Consider the following 15,758-nt stretch of genomic DNA (forward strand, 5'->3'; position numbering starts at 1 on the left):
CGAGTGGGGGCATCGAAGAACTTTAGCACAGGACGGAGCCCACGCAAGATGCCGAAGCAACAAGCAGCCGTGCTTATAGTGTGGCATGCAAACGTAAGGGAAGGGTCCAACCAGACCCCGAGGTTTTTAAGCTCGGCGACTGGGATGGGAGCGGAACCCAACTCCTCCGGCCACCATCTCTCTCCCCACAGTTCCGGTTGCCTACCAAATACCATCACCTCGGTCTTACTAGCGTTTAGCTGGAGACAATTGAGCGTCATCCAGCTAGCGACCGCCCTCAGTCCTTGTTGAAACCTAGGAGCGTCGACTTCCGCATCCCCGCTGATCGTGACCGCTAGTTGGGTGTCATCGGCATATGACACCATGGTCATACCCCATTGTTTGACAACCTCAGCTAGCGGCCTTACGTACAGATTGAACAGCGTAGGACTCAGCGAGGAGCCTTGGGGGACGCCCAGGTTCAACGGATGGAATTTTGACTGGTAAGGTGGGACGGTCACGCTAAAGGCCCGGTTGGTTAAGAACGACCGGAACCAGTCGAGCGCAGTGCCGGTAACACCGGCCTCCTCTAAACGCTGCAGAAGGATAGGGTGCGAGACGGTGTCAAAGGCAGCGCTTAGATCTAATAGCACCAGCGCTGCCGTTTGTCCCGCGTCAAGCACGGAGCGGAGGTGCTCCACCATATAAAGCAGAGCCGTCTCCGTGCTATGACCTGCCCTGAACCCATTCTGCGTAGCGTCGAGTATATCAGCTCGACGGAGATGTTCCGAGAGAGTGGCATTTACGTGTGCCTCCATCACCTTAGCCGGCCACGGCAAGAGTGAAATAGGCCGATAGGCGCACTCCAACACTTGTATATCTTGCACAATAGTCCTCATTGACAGAGCAGGTCCGGGCCCCAGACACACCACAGGGGGGCGGAGCCAGCATTGTACAAGGCAGGCACAGATTCAAGGTCAAGGGCTACTCCTCCCACTACTCCAAAAGCAGATCAGCCTATTCAGCCTAGTGCTTACTCACCCAGTCCCTCTGGAGCCACTGCACCTCCCCAGTCACTGTTACTCCAGAGCCAGACATTCAATACACATCAGGCAGGCACAAAGACACATAGCACACAAAAATGCCCCCTCCTAAAAGTGGAATTTCTAAAATAGTGACAATAAATCTGCGCACACCATTAAGCAGCATTTATTATCACAATTCCAAACATACCAAACTTGATCACACTACTCCTCTCAGATCAGGAATTACCACTGAAGCACATTTCAGTGAATCCCCACTGCATTCTTATGAGAGGGCAGCCTTACAGTAGTGAGAAACCAAAATGGCTGTTTGTCACTACCAGGACATGCCACACAGTTAAGGCACATGTCCTACCTTTTTCATACAGCGCACCCTCCCCATAGGACTAGCTAGGGCCTACCTTAGGGGTAACTGATATGTAGTACAAGGGGAGTCACAGACGTGGAACTCACTTTATGTGCCACATCACAGCAGCAGTAAACTGCGAGCGCAGGTCCTGCAATGGCAAAGGCCTGAGACAGGTTTGAAAGGCTACTTTGCTGGATGGCGCAAGCAGTGCTGCAAGCCCACCAGTAGCATTTAATTTACTGGCCCCGGGTATATGAGAAACCACTTTACTGGGGACTGATAGGTAAATTAAATATGCCTAACAGGTGTAGTCCAATCTTACCATGTTTTACCATAGAGAGCACATGCACTTCACACTGGACAGCAGTGATAAAGTGCCCAGAGTCCTAAACCCACCAGCTCCAGGTCAGAAAAAGAAGGCAAAAAGTTTAGTGATGACCCTGCAGAAAAGGGCCAAGTCTAACACGCTGTCATTCAGGATTGCAATGATACTATGTCTTACCGTTAAGACTTGATTAGTATTCTTCTATGTAATATTTTCTTCTGATGACCTTCTTCCATTGTAATATTTAGAGACTGATTATTGTAACACAAACCACTCATGTCTGTGCCTTAATATTACAAAATCTCAAATAAAGTTATTAAAACAAATATGCTACTCATATCTGTTTGCTAGACTTGACTACATCAATGGTGGTACTCAAACAGCAAGCAATGCATTAAACCAAAGAAACTGGGGGACACAAAACATTTATTTTTCTTCAAGTCTTCTTTTGTGATCCTACGACATACTGTTTTAGTTTAGTTATTTTTTGAGTGAGCGACTTTCAAAGATGGCCACTATCAACATATGGTTCTTACACAATTTAGTTTGAAGCAGTTGGCGGAATGTGTATATATATATATATATATATATATATATATATTTTTTTTTTTTTTTTTTTTTTTTTTTTTTTTTTTTTTGCGGTATATCGGCCATTAGAATGTATGAATTTATGTGTTAAAAATTGGATTGAGCATTTATAATGAATGTTCTCTTTTTGAATGCTGAAATGGACCAGACAGAGAATTAAGTATTACCTCTCTGGGTCTGTGTTTAATTTGTATATATGTAATATAATGTATATTATTGCATATTGAAAGATGGCCGCCGCAGGAGTAGAGAATGTATTGCTTTAAGGTACCATCGTTTATGTTTATGTTAATGAATTGACACGTGACCTATGACGACCACGTTGTTGTCTGATTTAAATTTGATGTGTAAATAATGTCAGTTACACTGACGAAGGCGGAAACGCCGAAACGCGTTTGCTAGCTGACTATCGAGGGGTTCATCGAATAAAGCTCGGCTGACCTACGCTATACCTGCTTTGAGTGCTCTCATTGTTCGAAACCCGGGAGTTTTGGGGTTTCTGAGTCCTGTCAATATATATATATATATATATATATTCCAGCTCAAGTTTGCACCAACAACGACGGGGCACTGGCGGTGGGTGCCGCTGACACGGTGGTGCGCCGTGTATAGATGCCGCTCTAGGTCTCCTCCCAGCCGGGAAAGAAAAAGGCAGCACTCGCGGAGTGTCCAAGTCCAAGTTTATTCAAGCGCTTCTCACAGACGCGTTTCGGGTCAAGCCCTTTATCAATGTGTCAACACAAGTGTTGCACCGAAGCTTGTTTTAAAGTGCAGCGTGCAATCTCTTACAGAAAGCGAGGTAGGACTACTTGTTGATATTACACGAGCGCCATCTTGGAATGTGCAAAATAGGCAAAACCATATACACGCAGTTAATGATTAATAATGAGACATTGCATAATATCAAACATATAAAAACATATTAAAACATATTTCACGATGTTGCATTGAGCCGTGGATCGGCCTAATCAAGTCATTAATTGACAAGACTTTGTTTGACACTCATTACACGTAATAAAAGGTTTTATAAAAGCATTCGTGATTATTAGCTTTAGTTCAGTTTCAAACCTTCAATGATATCCTCGTGTACATTTAACACAATACTGATCTGAAAGTGTTAGCATTAAATAATAGTGTAAGATGGTACAGCCTAATACTAAGCACATCCTCATTGATCAATCTTGCCGTGGATCGGCTATGGCGGTTCCTATCACTAGAAACCGCTGAAAAAAGACCTCAGCGTAGTGCCTCAATTGGCAATACCCTTTCTATCGAGATTGATTTGGAGGCTCTGGAAATGTGTCTATAAGCTTATTTTCCTAGGTGAATGGCCAGTTCTTCCCCACTGTTAAGGCCTGTTGGAATTTTAGTTTGCAGGTCAATAATATATCGGGATTCAAGGCGTCTGAGTTTGGTTAGTCTGTTACCGCTCCTTTCGTGCTCAGGGACCTGATCAATCCCAAAGTACTGCAAATCATCCCTGTTGCTACGATGTTTAAGGGCAAAATGCTTTGCTACAGGTGATGTCATGTCTTTGTTGGCTATAGCACGCATGTGCTCCAACATTCTTAGTTTGACACTTTTGATGGTGCTCCCTATATATTTCAACTTACAGGGGCACGTCAAACAATATACCACATATGGTGTTTGCGATGTGATGAAAGAGTTGATGGATCTACTTGTTTTTGAGACCAGGGATATCATAACCTAAGACTCTCTTGCTGTACGCGCAAGCTTTGCATTTTCCACATGGAAAAAGCCTTTCGTTTCTGCCACAGTGTTGGTTCTTGTTTTTGGAGTGTCTAGGTGACTGTGTACTAAGAGATCCTTAAGGGATTTCGTTCTCTTAAAAGTCACAAGGGGACCATTCGGGATATCCATCCCAATGATCGGGTCGGTTTTCAAGATATGCCAATTTCTTCGTAAAGTTGATTTAAAAAAATTGGCATCGCCAGAAAAGGTGGTGATCAGACGGAATTTTCCATCCTCACTTTTCTTGTCCCTATTTTGTCTCAGTACCTCATCACTCGGTATTCTGGTTACTTTTCTCAGTGTCTGACTCAGGTGGGATGGATATATATATATATATATATATATATATATATATATATATATATATATATATATATATATTCAGCGAGATAAATATTGACGGAATCACGGTTTAATTATCGGGTATAATTTACTTGAATGATATGGCAGGATGACTATCATTTATACATTAACGCAGAGAACTGATGACTTTATATGCATTGATGAGTGCTAATGCATGCGGGGATATAAGGACAAATACTAGGTGGCACCGATCTAAGACGCTGATAAACACGGACTGAAGGAGTACTCTCCTGTTTTCTATAATTATGAACTGAGTTGATTCCTGTGTTCATTGTATGGATAACGTTAAAGTTTACTTTGAGTTGGGTGTTTTGGATGAACTGTGGGCAGTTTTTTAAGCATAATGCTTTGAGAGAGTAATGACGATGTGGTATTATGGATCGGATAGGATGTATTAATGCGGTTGAAAGTGGAAGTACCTATAGGAAGGTCAAAAGACAGCTCGTAATCACTGCATAATATCAAATGTTTACTGCTTGTGGATGCCGTGGTGGGTCACGTACTTTGCGATATTTTATTATAGGATGACTGTGTTGATAAGAATAGATTCTTATAACACGAAGAGGACTAATGGATATGCTAACATATAACTGGTTAGCATACGATGTAGGGAGATTTTAAATCTGTTGGTCTTTTTAGGTCTCGCCTGAGCCAATGCGCTTGCGCATTTCTCTGGCAAGATTATGGTAAGCGGAAAAGAAAAGTCTACCAAAACGGCTGCGGATCGCATACAGTTCATGTGATCTATGCATGTGCACACCATCGCCAGCCACATAACACACCACCATTTGTCTGTGCCTCGGCATCAGACTTCAAAGGCTGCCGCTCCCCCGCCCCCCGTATGCACATCGCGCACCACCATTTGTCTGTGCCTCGGCTTCAGACTTCAAAGGCTGCCGCTCCCCCGCGTGCACATCACGCACCACCATTTGTCTGTGCCTCGGCATCCGACTTCAAAGGCAGCCACTCCCCCGCCCCACCCCCCGCCACAGCAATGCCGAGAGCTTGTTTCTGGATGAAAGTGAAAGCATAGGGTGCTTGTTTCCAGTAGCCTTGCTCCTCAAATGCAGTTGCTGTGTTGCCATCCCTCTAGGGACACACAACTTGAACACTCGACTTGCTAGCTGCAATGCTACATCCACCATGTTTTGCCTCTAGGCACGTTGATCCCTTGCAGACTGTGCTGACTCTGCCCCTCCTGATTCTGAAACTGACCACTGCAGTAACCACAGAGTCTCTTCTCTCTGTCTTATGATGTCTGCCCTGCCACCATTTACTTCGGACCCTCACCCTCACACCTCCTCACCCTCACACCCCCTCACTCTCACCCTCACACATCCTTAACCTCACAAACCCTCACCCTCACCCCCATCACCCTCACAACCCTCTCACCCTCACTCACCCTCACCCCCTCACACCCCCACACACCCTCACCCTCAAACACCACATCACTCAGGAACACCACCACATAACTCGGGGGCAAAGCCACATCACTCGGGGGCACCGCCACATCACTCGGGGACAACCCCGCATCACTCGGGGACACCACCACATCACTCGGGGACACCGCCACATCCACTCGGGGACACCATCACATCACTCAGGAACACCACCACATTACTCAGGGGCACCACCACATCACTCAAGGACACCGCCACATCACTCAGGGAACACCACATCACTCAGGAACACCACCACATCACTCGGGGACACCACCACATCACTAGGGGACACCACCACATCACTCACCACATCACTGGGGACACCACCACATCACTGGGGACACCACCACATCACTTAGGGACACCACCACATCACTAAGGGGTACCACCACATCACTAAGGGGTACCACCACATCACTCAGAGTAACCACCACATCACTCAGGGACACCACCACATCACTCGGGGACACCACCACATCACTCGGGGACACCACCACATCACTCGGGGACACCACCACATCACTCGGGGGCACCACCACATCACTCAGGGACACCACCACATCACTCGGGAACACCACCACATCACTCAGGGGACACCACCACATCACTAGGGGACACCACCACATCACCCGGGGACACCACCACATCACTCGGGGACACCACCACATCACTCAGGGACACCACCACATCACTCGGGGACACCACCACATCACTCTGGGACACCACCACATCACTCAGGAACAGCACCACATCACTCGGGGACACCACCACCTCACTCGGGGACACCACCACATCACTCGGGGACACCACCACATCACTCGGGGACACCGCCACATTACTCGGGGACACCACCACATCACTCAGGGGCACCACCACATCACTCAGGGACACCACAATATCACTCCTGGATACCACCACATCACTCAGGGACACCACCACATTACTCAGGGACACCACCATATTACTCAGGGACACCACCACATCACTCGGGTGGTGCGCCGTGTATAGATGCCGCTCCAGGTCTCCTCCCAGCCGGGAAAGAAAAAGGCAACACTCGCGGAGTGTTTAGTCAGTTTTTCCAAGTTTATTCAAGCGCTTCTCACAGACGCGTTTCGGGTCAAGCCCTTTATCAATGTGTCAACACGAGTGTTGCACCGAAGCTTGTTTTAAAGTGCAGCGTGCAATCTCTTACAGAAAGCGAGGTAGGACTACTCGTTGATATTACACGAGCGCCATCTTGAAATGTGCAAAATAGGCAAAACCATATACACGCAGTTAATGATTAATAATTAGACATTGCATAATATCAAACATATAAAAACATATTAAAACATATTTCACAATGTTGCATTGAGCCGTGGATCGGCCTAATCAAGTCATTAATTGACAAGACTTTGTTTGACACTCATTACACGTAATAAAAGGTTTTATAAAAGCATTCGTGATTATTAGCTTTAGTTCAGTTTCAAACCTTCAATGATATCCTCGTGTACATTTAACACAATACTGATCTGAAAGTGTTAGCATTAAATCGATCAATCTTGCCGTGGATCGGCTATGGCGGTTCCTATCACTAGGAACCGCTGAAAAAAGACCTCAGCGTAGTGCCTCAATTGGCAATACCCTTTCTATCGAGATTGATTTGGAGGCTCTGGAAATGTGTCTATAAGCTTATTTTCCTAGGTGAATGGCCAGTTCTTCCCCACTGTTAAGGCCTGTTGGAATTTTAGTTTGCAGGTCAATAATATATCGGGATTCAAGGCGTCTGAGTTTGGTTAGTCTGTTACCGCCCCTTTCGTGCTCAGGGACCTGATCAATCCCAAAGTACAGCAAATCATCCCTGTTGCTACGAAGTTTAAGGGCAAAATGCTTTGCTACAGGTGATGTCATGTCTTTGTTGGCTATAGCACGCATGTGCTCCAAGATTCTTAGTTTGACACTTTTGATGGTGCTCCCTATATATTTCAACTTACAGGGGCACGTCAAACAATATACCACATATGGTGTTTGGCATGTGATGAAAGAGTTGATGGATCTACTTGTTTTTGAGACCAGGGATATCATAACCTAAGACTCTCTTGCTGTACGCGCAAGCTTTGCATTTTCCACATGGAAAAAGCCTTTCGTTTCTGCCACAGTGTTGGTTCTTGTTTTTGGAGTGTCTAGGTGACTGTGTACTAAGAGATCCTTAAGGGATTTCGTTCTCTTAAAAGTCACAAGGGGACCATTCGGGATATCCATCCCACTGATCGGGTCGGTTTTCAAGATATGCCAATTTCTTCGTAAAGTTGATTTAAAAAAATTGGCATCGCCAGAAAAGGTGGTGATCAGACGGAATTTTCCATCCTCACTTTTCTTGTCCCTATTTTGTCTCAGTACCTCAGCACTCGGTATTCTGGTTACTTTTCTCAGTGTCTGACTCAGGTGGGATGGACTGTAGCTTCTTACTTTGAATCTTTCAATGCTATCTTTTGCTGCATTTTGGAAATCTTCCTCCTGGGAGCAGTTACGCTTGAGACGCAATAGCTCCCTATAAGGAATGCTTCTCTTCAGATTTGTGGGGTGTCCGCTGTCAGCATGTAAAATGCTGTTTCCAGCGGTGGGCTTTCGATACAGAGACGTGATCACCTGATTGTTTCTGATGGTTACCTGGAGATCGAGGTAGCTCACTGCCACTGAGCTGACCTCACCAGTAAATTGCAAATTGACATTGTTGTTATTTAGGTGAGAGATCTAATCCTTGGCACTTTCTGTCGAATATATATATATATATATATATATATATATATATATATATATATATATATATATATATATATATATATATATATATATATATATATAACTTCGCAACTTGCCTAGTCGCAGCTAAGAAATAAACGCTGTTGAAAAGTTTCCCGAGTAGAGTGCCATCATTCTTGAACTATGTGTGGATATATATATATACATATAGATATATATATATATATATATTCAGCGAGATAAATATAGACGGAATCACGGTTTAATTATCGGGTATAATTTACTTGAATGATATGGCAGGCTGACTATCATTTATACATTAACGCAAATTACTGATGACTTTATATGCGTTGTTGAGTGCTAATGCATGCGGGGATATAAGGACAAATACTAGGTGGCACCGATCTAAGACGCTGATAAACACGGACTGAAGGAGTACTCTCCTGTTTTCTATAATTATGAACTGAGGTGATTCCTGTGTTCATTGTATGGATAACGTTAAAGTTTACTTTGAGTTGGGTGTTTTGGATGAACTGTGGGCAGTTTTTTAAGCATAATGCTTTGAGAGAGTAATGACGATGTGGTATTATGGATCGGATAGGATGTATTAATGCGGTTGAAAGTGGAAGTACCTATAGGAAGGTCAAAAGACAGCTCGTAATCACTGCATAATATCAAATGTTTACTGCTTGTGGATGCCATGGTGGGTCACGTACTTTGCGATATTTTATTATAGGATGACTGTGTTGATAAGAATAGATTCTTATAACACGAAGAGGACTAATGGATATGCTAACATATAACTGGTTAGCATACGATGGAGGGAGATTTTGAATCTGTTGGTCTTTTTAGGTCTCGCCTGAGCCAATGCGCTTGCGCATTTCTCTGGCAAGATTATGGTAAGCGGAAAAGAAAAGTCTACCAAAACGGCTGCGGATCGCATACAGTTCATGTGATCTATGCATGTGCACACCATCGCCAGCCACATAACACACCACCATTTGTCTGTGCCTTGGCATCAGACTTCAAAGGCTGCCGCTCCCCCGCCCCCCGTATGCACATCGCGCACCACCATTTGTCTGTGCCTCAGCATCAGACTTCAAAGGCTGCCGCTCCCCTGCGTGCACATCGCGCACCACCATTTGTCTGTGCCTCGGCATCCGACTTCAAAGGCAGCCACTCCCCCGCCCCACCCCCCGCCACAGCAATGCCGAGAGCTTGTTTCTGGATGAAAGTGAAAGCATAGGGTGCTTGTTTACAGTAGCCTTGCTCCTCAAATGCATTTGCTGTGTTGCCATCCCTCTAGGGACACACAACTTGAACACTCGACTTGCTAGCTGCAATGCTACATCCACCATGTTTTGCCTCTAGACATGTTGATCCCTTCCAGACTGTGCTGACTCTGCCCCTCCTGATTCTGAAACTGACCACTGCAGTAACCACAGAGTCTCTTCTTTCAGTCTTATGATGTCTGCCCTGCCACCATTTACTTCGGACCCTCACCCTCACACCTCCTCACCCTCACACCCCCTCACCCTCACCCTCACACACCCTTAACCTCACAAACCCTCACCCCCATCACCCTCACCCGTCACCCTCACCCTCCCTCAAGCTCAAACCCCCTCACCCTCACACACCCTCACTCACCCTCACCCACCCTCATACACCCTCACTCACCCTCACAACCTCACACCCCTCACCCTCACAACCCTCTCACCCTCACTCACCCTCACCCCCTCACACCCCCACACACCCTCACCCTCAAACACCACATCACTCAGGAACACCACCACATAACTCGGGGGCACCGCCACATCACTCGGGGGCACCGCCACATCACTCGGGGACACCCCCACATCACTCGGGGACACCACCACATCACTCGGGGACACCGCCACATCCACTCGGGGACACCACCACATCACTCAGGAACACCACCACATCACTCGGGACACCACCACATCACTAGGGGACACCACCACATCACTCACCACATCACTGGGGACACCACCACATCACTCGGGACACCACCACATCACTTAGGGACACCACCACATCACTAAGGGGTACCACCACATCACTCAGGGACACCACCACATCACTCGGGGACACCACCACATCACTCGGGGTCACCACCACATCACTCGGGGACACCACCACATCACTCGGGGACACCACCACATCACTCGGGGGCACCACCACATCACTCAGGGACACCACCACATCACTCAGGGACACCACCACATCACTCGGGGACACCACCACATCACTCTGGGACACCACCACATCACTCAGGAACAACACCACATCACTCGGAGACACCACCACCTCACTCGGGGACACCACCACATCACTCGGGGACACCACCACATCACTCTGGGACACCGCCACATTACTCGGGGACACCACCACATCACTCAGGGGCACCACCACATCACTCAGGGACACCACCATATCACTCCTGGATACCACCACATCACTCAGGGACACCACCACATTACTCAGGGACACCACCATATTACTCAGGGACACCACCACATCACTCGGGGACACCACCACATCACTCGGGGACACCACCACATCACTAGGGGACACCACCACATCACTCAGGGACACCAACACATTACTCGGGGACACCACCACATCACCCGGGGTCACCACCACATCACTCAGGGTCACCACCACATCACTTAGGGACACCACCACATCACTCAGGGACACCACCACATCACTCGGGGACACCACCACATCACTCTGGGACACCACCACATCACTCCGGGACACCACCACATCACTCTAATAAACCACCACATCACTCAGCCCTACCACATCATCACTCAGCACCACAACAGCACTGTCCTTGCTTGCTACCACAAGCATTGCCATAGCCAATAGGACTCGCATTTGGAAAGTGTAAGCTATTGGGTTTGTGAATAACAATGCGATTAATTTATATATTTTCAAAGACAACACATATTTAAAAAATGTGCCATTCACAATACCAAAGCCTCACACTTTCCTAATGCGAGACCTATTGCACTGCAAATGCTTGTTTAGAATCAGCGACTAAATACATTGTTTACTGACCTACAGATCATTGGAAGCTTTTTGAGCAGGACTGACTGTGATTATACTTGTTGTCTTTAACACTGATGAAGAGGTGAGCTGAAAGGCACAAACCTAACCGCATTTCCGTTTGCTTTGGGTTATAAGGTGATAATTAAGGGTGGTTTACAATTTGAAAACACATACGTTGCTCAAAGTTTGTGCTTCTTACTTTGTGGATGCACAAGAAATTATTTATTTATGTATTGGATGCATTGGGTTGCATGATGTCATGATTGTGAATTGGGGTCTCAAAAGAAGGACTCTGGAATAGATGATAAATAGTCTCATAGGTTAAACACGGTTTGTTAGTGGTCTAGCCATAGGTCTGGCTAAATGTTGTAGAAGTATGGAACCTTTTGGGTTAAGTCACTCATATGTATGAGAATTTTTTGAACATGTACTGTATTTTTTGTTATACGTTTATGTTATACAAATGCTTAGTTTATTCTTTTTGTAGCCCTGATGAAGTCAATCTGGTTTAACAACCAATGATAAAACATGTGTTGGCTAAGGAATTGGCTGCAGGATTGATTGGAATGTACACTGTATCCCAAGATTGACTAAATTTCTCCTGTGGAGAAGAAGGATTAAAGAAACAAAGAAACCAAAATTATTTTTGTACTCATTTCTTTGATCGATTGTTGTGTTGCTTAGGGGTCTCATTTAGTTCATACTGCTTTAATGGTCTCTTGCTGGCAGCATTTCAATCAATATTTCAGTAAACACTCAGGCGAAATTACAGCGTCGGGCACACTTAAATCCGCCCGACACTGCTTTGGTCTTGACCGACCTCTGGTCAGCCGGCCCGGCACTGCGAATACATTGTGACCGCACATGATGCGGTCGCATACTCCTATTTGTGCTACGGCCATAAATCAGCTGTAGCACAAGCTCCCATAGACAACTGGGAGAATCTGTTCATCACTGCACCACATGGCAGGCACCTCAAGGTGCCAGCCACATGATGCAGGGATTAACAGGAGGCACCTATGGTGCCCCCCGGCCCCCAACCAGAGGCCACAGGGTGAAGGGGGCCCTGCTAGGGGCCCCCAATGTCGCTTTCCAACAGGCTTTCTATGTCGGAAAGCCCAACATGGAAAGCCTGTCGGAAACTGACATTGTAATCCCTACGACAGCAACGCCGTCCATAGGGATTACGTGCCGGTCTCCGACTGGCCGACAGGCTCCCGTCGGAATTCAGCCAGAATGACAGGCCGATTTCAGTTTCGACCGACAGCATCATAATGCAGCGGTCGAAACTGAAACTGCGATGAGGTCTGGAAAGACTCCAACCTGTGGTCGGAGGCTTTCCGACTCTCATTGTAATGAGGGCCTTTGAGTGGGCTTTGAGCTCCGTGCTCATGATTGCATGGCTTTCTCACCAATGTTAAATAAAAGATCCTGATTCAAAAACTCTCCTCCCTGTTCCTGTATTTTTCCTGTCCCTTTGTATATAGGTTTTATCCTTTTTTGAGTGGCTGAGTGTATTCTTCCCTCGTTGACGTCAGGTAACTATTTTTGCATGTTTAGATGGCATTACGGGGTGAAACTAATGGATTTTGCCAATGCTAAACATTACTTGGCAACGTGTTACTTGCCAATTGTGTGTATCTTTGTTATCACCCTAAACATGTTTAGCTAGCCGCAGGGCACTAGTCCTAAAAAAAGAAGTGGGGGGACGCTGTCACCGGAAGTGACGTCACGGCAGGAAGTGATGTCACGAAAGGTGGCTTGCACCTAGTACAAAGCCTGTACTGTTTACGGGGCCACAGAAAGATATAGGCTGGTCCGGCCCCGCTAGTACAGTACGTCGGAGCCGCGTTGAGGGGAAGGCAGCCCACTAGGTCTTGCAGAAACCATTGCCACATTGAGCAGGAAGAAAGAACCCCCAATACTACGCTTTGGCTCATGAGGCCAGCTAGCCTTTGTCCATAAGTTCTGTACTATTAACGCCAATTGGGCGCAACAGACTTTATTCGCAATAACACTAATAGGTACATTTCACCTTTTCAATTTTTGTAGAGTACACTTTTACATCTACATCCCATGTGAGTAAGGTGAGGATAGTTGTGCATATCCTCGTCCTGAAGAAGGAGTTCTTACACTCCGAAACATGTTGACGCACTTTTGAGGTTGATGTACCCTAATTTGTAACAGACAACCTCACCCTGCACCTTTTTAATGATACCAGCCGAAGGCTTAATAAAAACGTTTTATTATTTTTTCTCCTACGAGCCAGGTATCTTTTAACCATCACTTTTCATCACCTCACCACTCACACTTATTTCCCTCACACACACCAACACATAGTTCACTCTCAGTGCTACTACGTAGTCGTGAGTCGCAGCACGCCGCATCCCGTAGAGGGTTGCGAAGACCCCAATGATTAAGTATGGGCGGAAAATCCGTTCCGCTCGCGGATTTTGCGGATTTTCGGTAAATTCGCAATCCACGAGATTCGCGAATTTCCGGCAAAATCCGCAAATAGCGGATTTTATGGCTTGCTCGCACTGTTCGCGTGAGTTCGCGGCTTCCCAGTTCAACTTCGCGCCCCGCGAATAAGCGCTAAATTGCAGAAATACGATCTTAGCAAAACTGAAACTACTTACCAGGTTCAAAAGTTCAAGCTCATCATTAGTAGCCATTTCCTGTAGTGCTTCCTGAGGGGCCCCTCCAGAGTTCAGTTGCCTACTTGCAACTATTATGTGACCCTGCTCTGACCCTCAGAATAGTTACACATATGCCACAAAGGTCCTGAATTACAGCTAAGGGAGACAAGCAGGAGCCAGGCTGGAAGTTCAAATCCAGTGACACATTAATCAGCCCCTAATTCATTATTGTCAGTTGGGGCAGGGCAGGTGTTGTAACTAATTTTGCAACAATGAAAGCACTTAACAAGTGCAAAAGATCACTAATCAGGAAGCACTAAGGAAGCAGGTGCCAGCTAAAAAAATATTCTGTGACACATTAATCAGCCCCAAATTAATTCAGGTCACTTGAGGCTGGGAAGGTGTGCTTTGCCACAATAATGTACACTGGACAACCAGAGGGTGCTGTGATGAAACAGAGGGTGGCATGGGTGAGCCAGAGGGTGGCATGTGGTGACAGAGGGTGGCAGTGATGAAGAAGAGTGTCCCAAACAGGCTGGACACGTAGAAACAACAAGTTCGCAAAACTTGCGACCCGACAGGTAAGTTCGCGTTTGCGAAATTGTACAAAAACCCTCGCGACCTGGCAGAAACCCGCGCGAACACAAAAAAATAATCCGCAAATTCGCGAGAATTCGCGGATTTTGCGGATTGCGAGTTCGCAAATCCGCAAAATTCGCGAACGCGAGATTCGCAAAATTCGCCCATGCTTACCAATGATGAAGCATGACACAAAGGGGCCTGTTGGTGTGTGAGGGGTATTTAGAACAACACTGTGTGCTCCCCACCATTGTAGGGATCACTACCACTACCAGAGTGGATTCTATTTTGTTTATGTATTTTGTGGACTCATCTCATCTGTCGAGTAGTGCAAATTGCACTCTTGTACACTTACATTTGGATAAAAAGAATAGACTTTGGCTACCGATTTATGAATCACCTAGATTCCTCCTGTGAAGAAATCAAGGAGCGAGTACCTTAAAATATATATAACCATATTGAAGAGCAGTGGTATCATGCATCAATTTCGCATCCTTTTAAAAACAAAGGCCCTCAAACTAATCAGGCTTAACAGCAAGCGCCTTGTTTAGTCTATGAACGTTGTAAGTACAGATTCACCCTGTGCAGCAAATATCGCGTATCGCAGCAAAGGACTGAGCGAGGCCACCAGGACAAAACCCTTGCCACTCGCCCAGAGCACCGTCCTCAGCTGACGAACGGGCAGAGCGGGCGAGGATAAAACGGGGTCAAAGCGGACCACAACCAGCGCAGTCAGCGTTCAGCGCAGTCTGCGTTCACTGCGAGCAAGCAGGCCACAACGTCCGCAACGTGCTGTGAGCTCCGATCTCGTCCCAGAGATCCCAGAGAGGCCAAAGAGTGAAGTCCAGCTGTTTGGCAGGGGGGACGCCGTCCCCCGGT

The 15,758-nt window shown here is 46.4% G+C and overlaps 1 protein-coding gene across 2 annotated transcripts in view; it reads right to left on the reverse strand.

The window, feature by feature from the left end:
- PTPDC1 (protein tyrosine phosphatase domain containing 1) overlaps positions 1 to 15,758 on the reverse strand; it is a 370,176-nt gene that overhangs the window by 52,476 nt on the left and 301,942 nt on the right. The window lies entirely within an intron of this gene.

The sequence above is a fragment of the Lissotriton vulgaris genome, chromosome 9, assembly GCF_964263255.1.
Source record: "Lissotriton vulgaris chromosome 9, aLisVul1.2, whole genome shotgun sequence".
NCBI lineage: Eukaryota > Metazoa > Chordata > Amphibia > Caudata > Salamandridae > Lissotriton > Lissotriton vulgaris.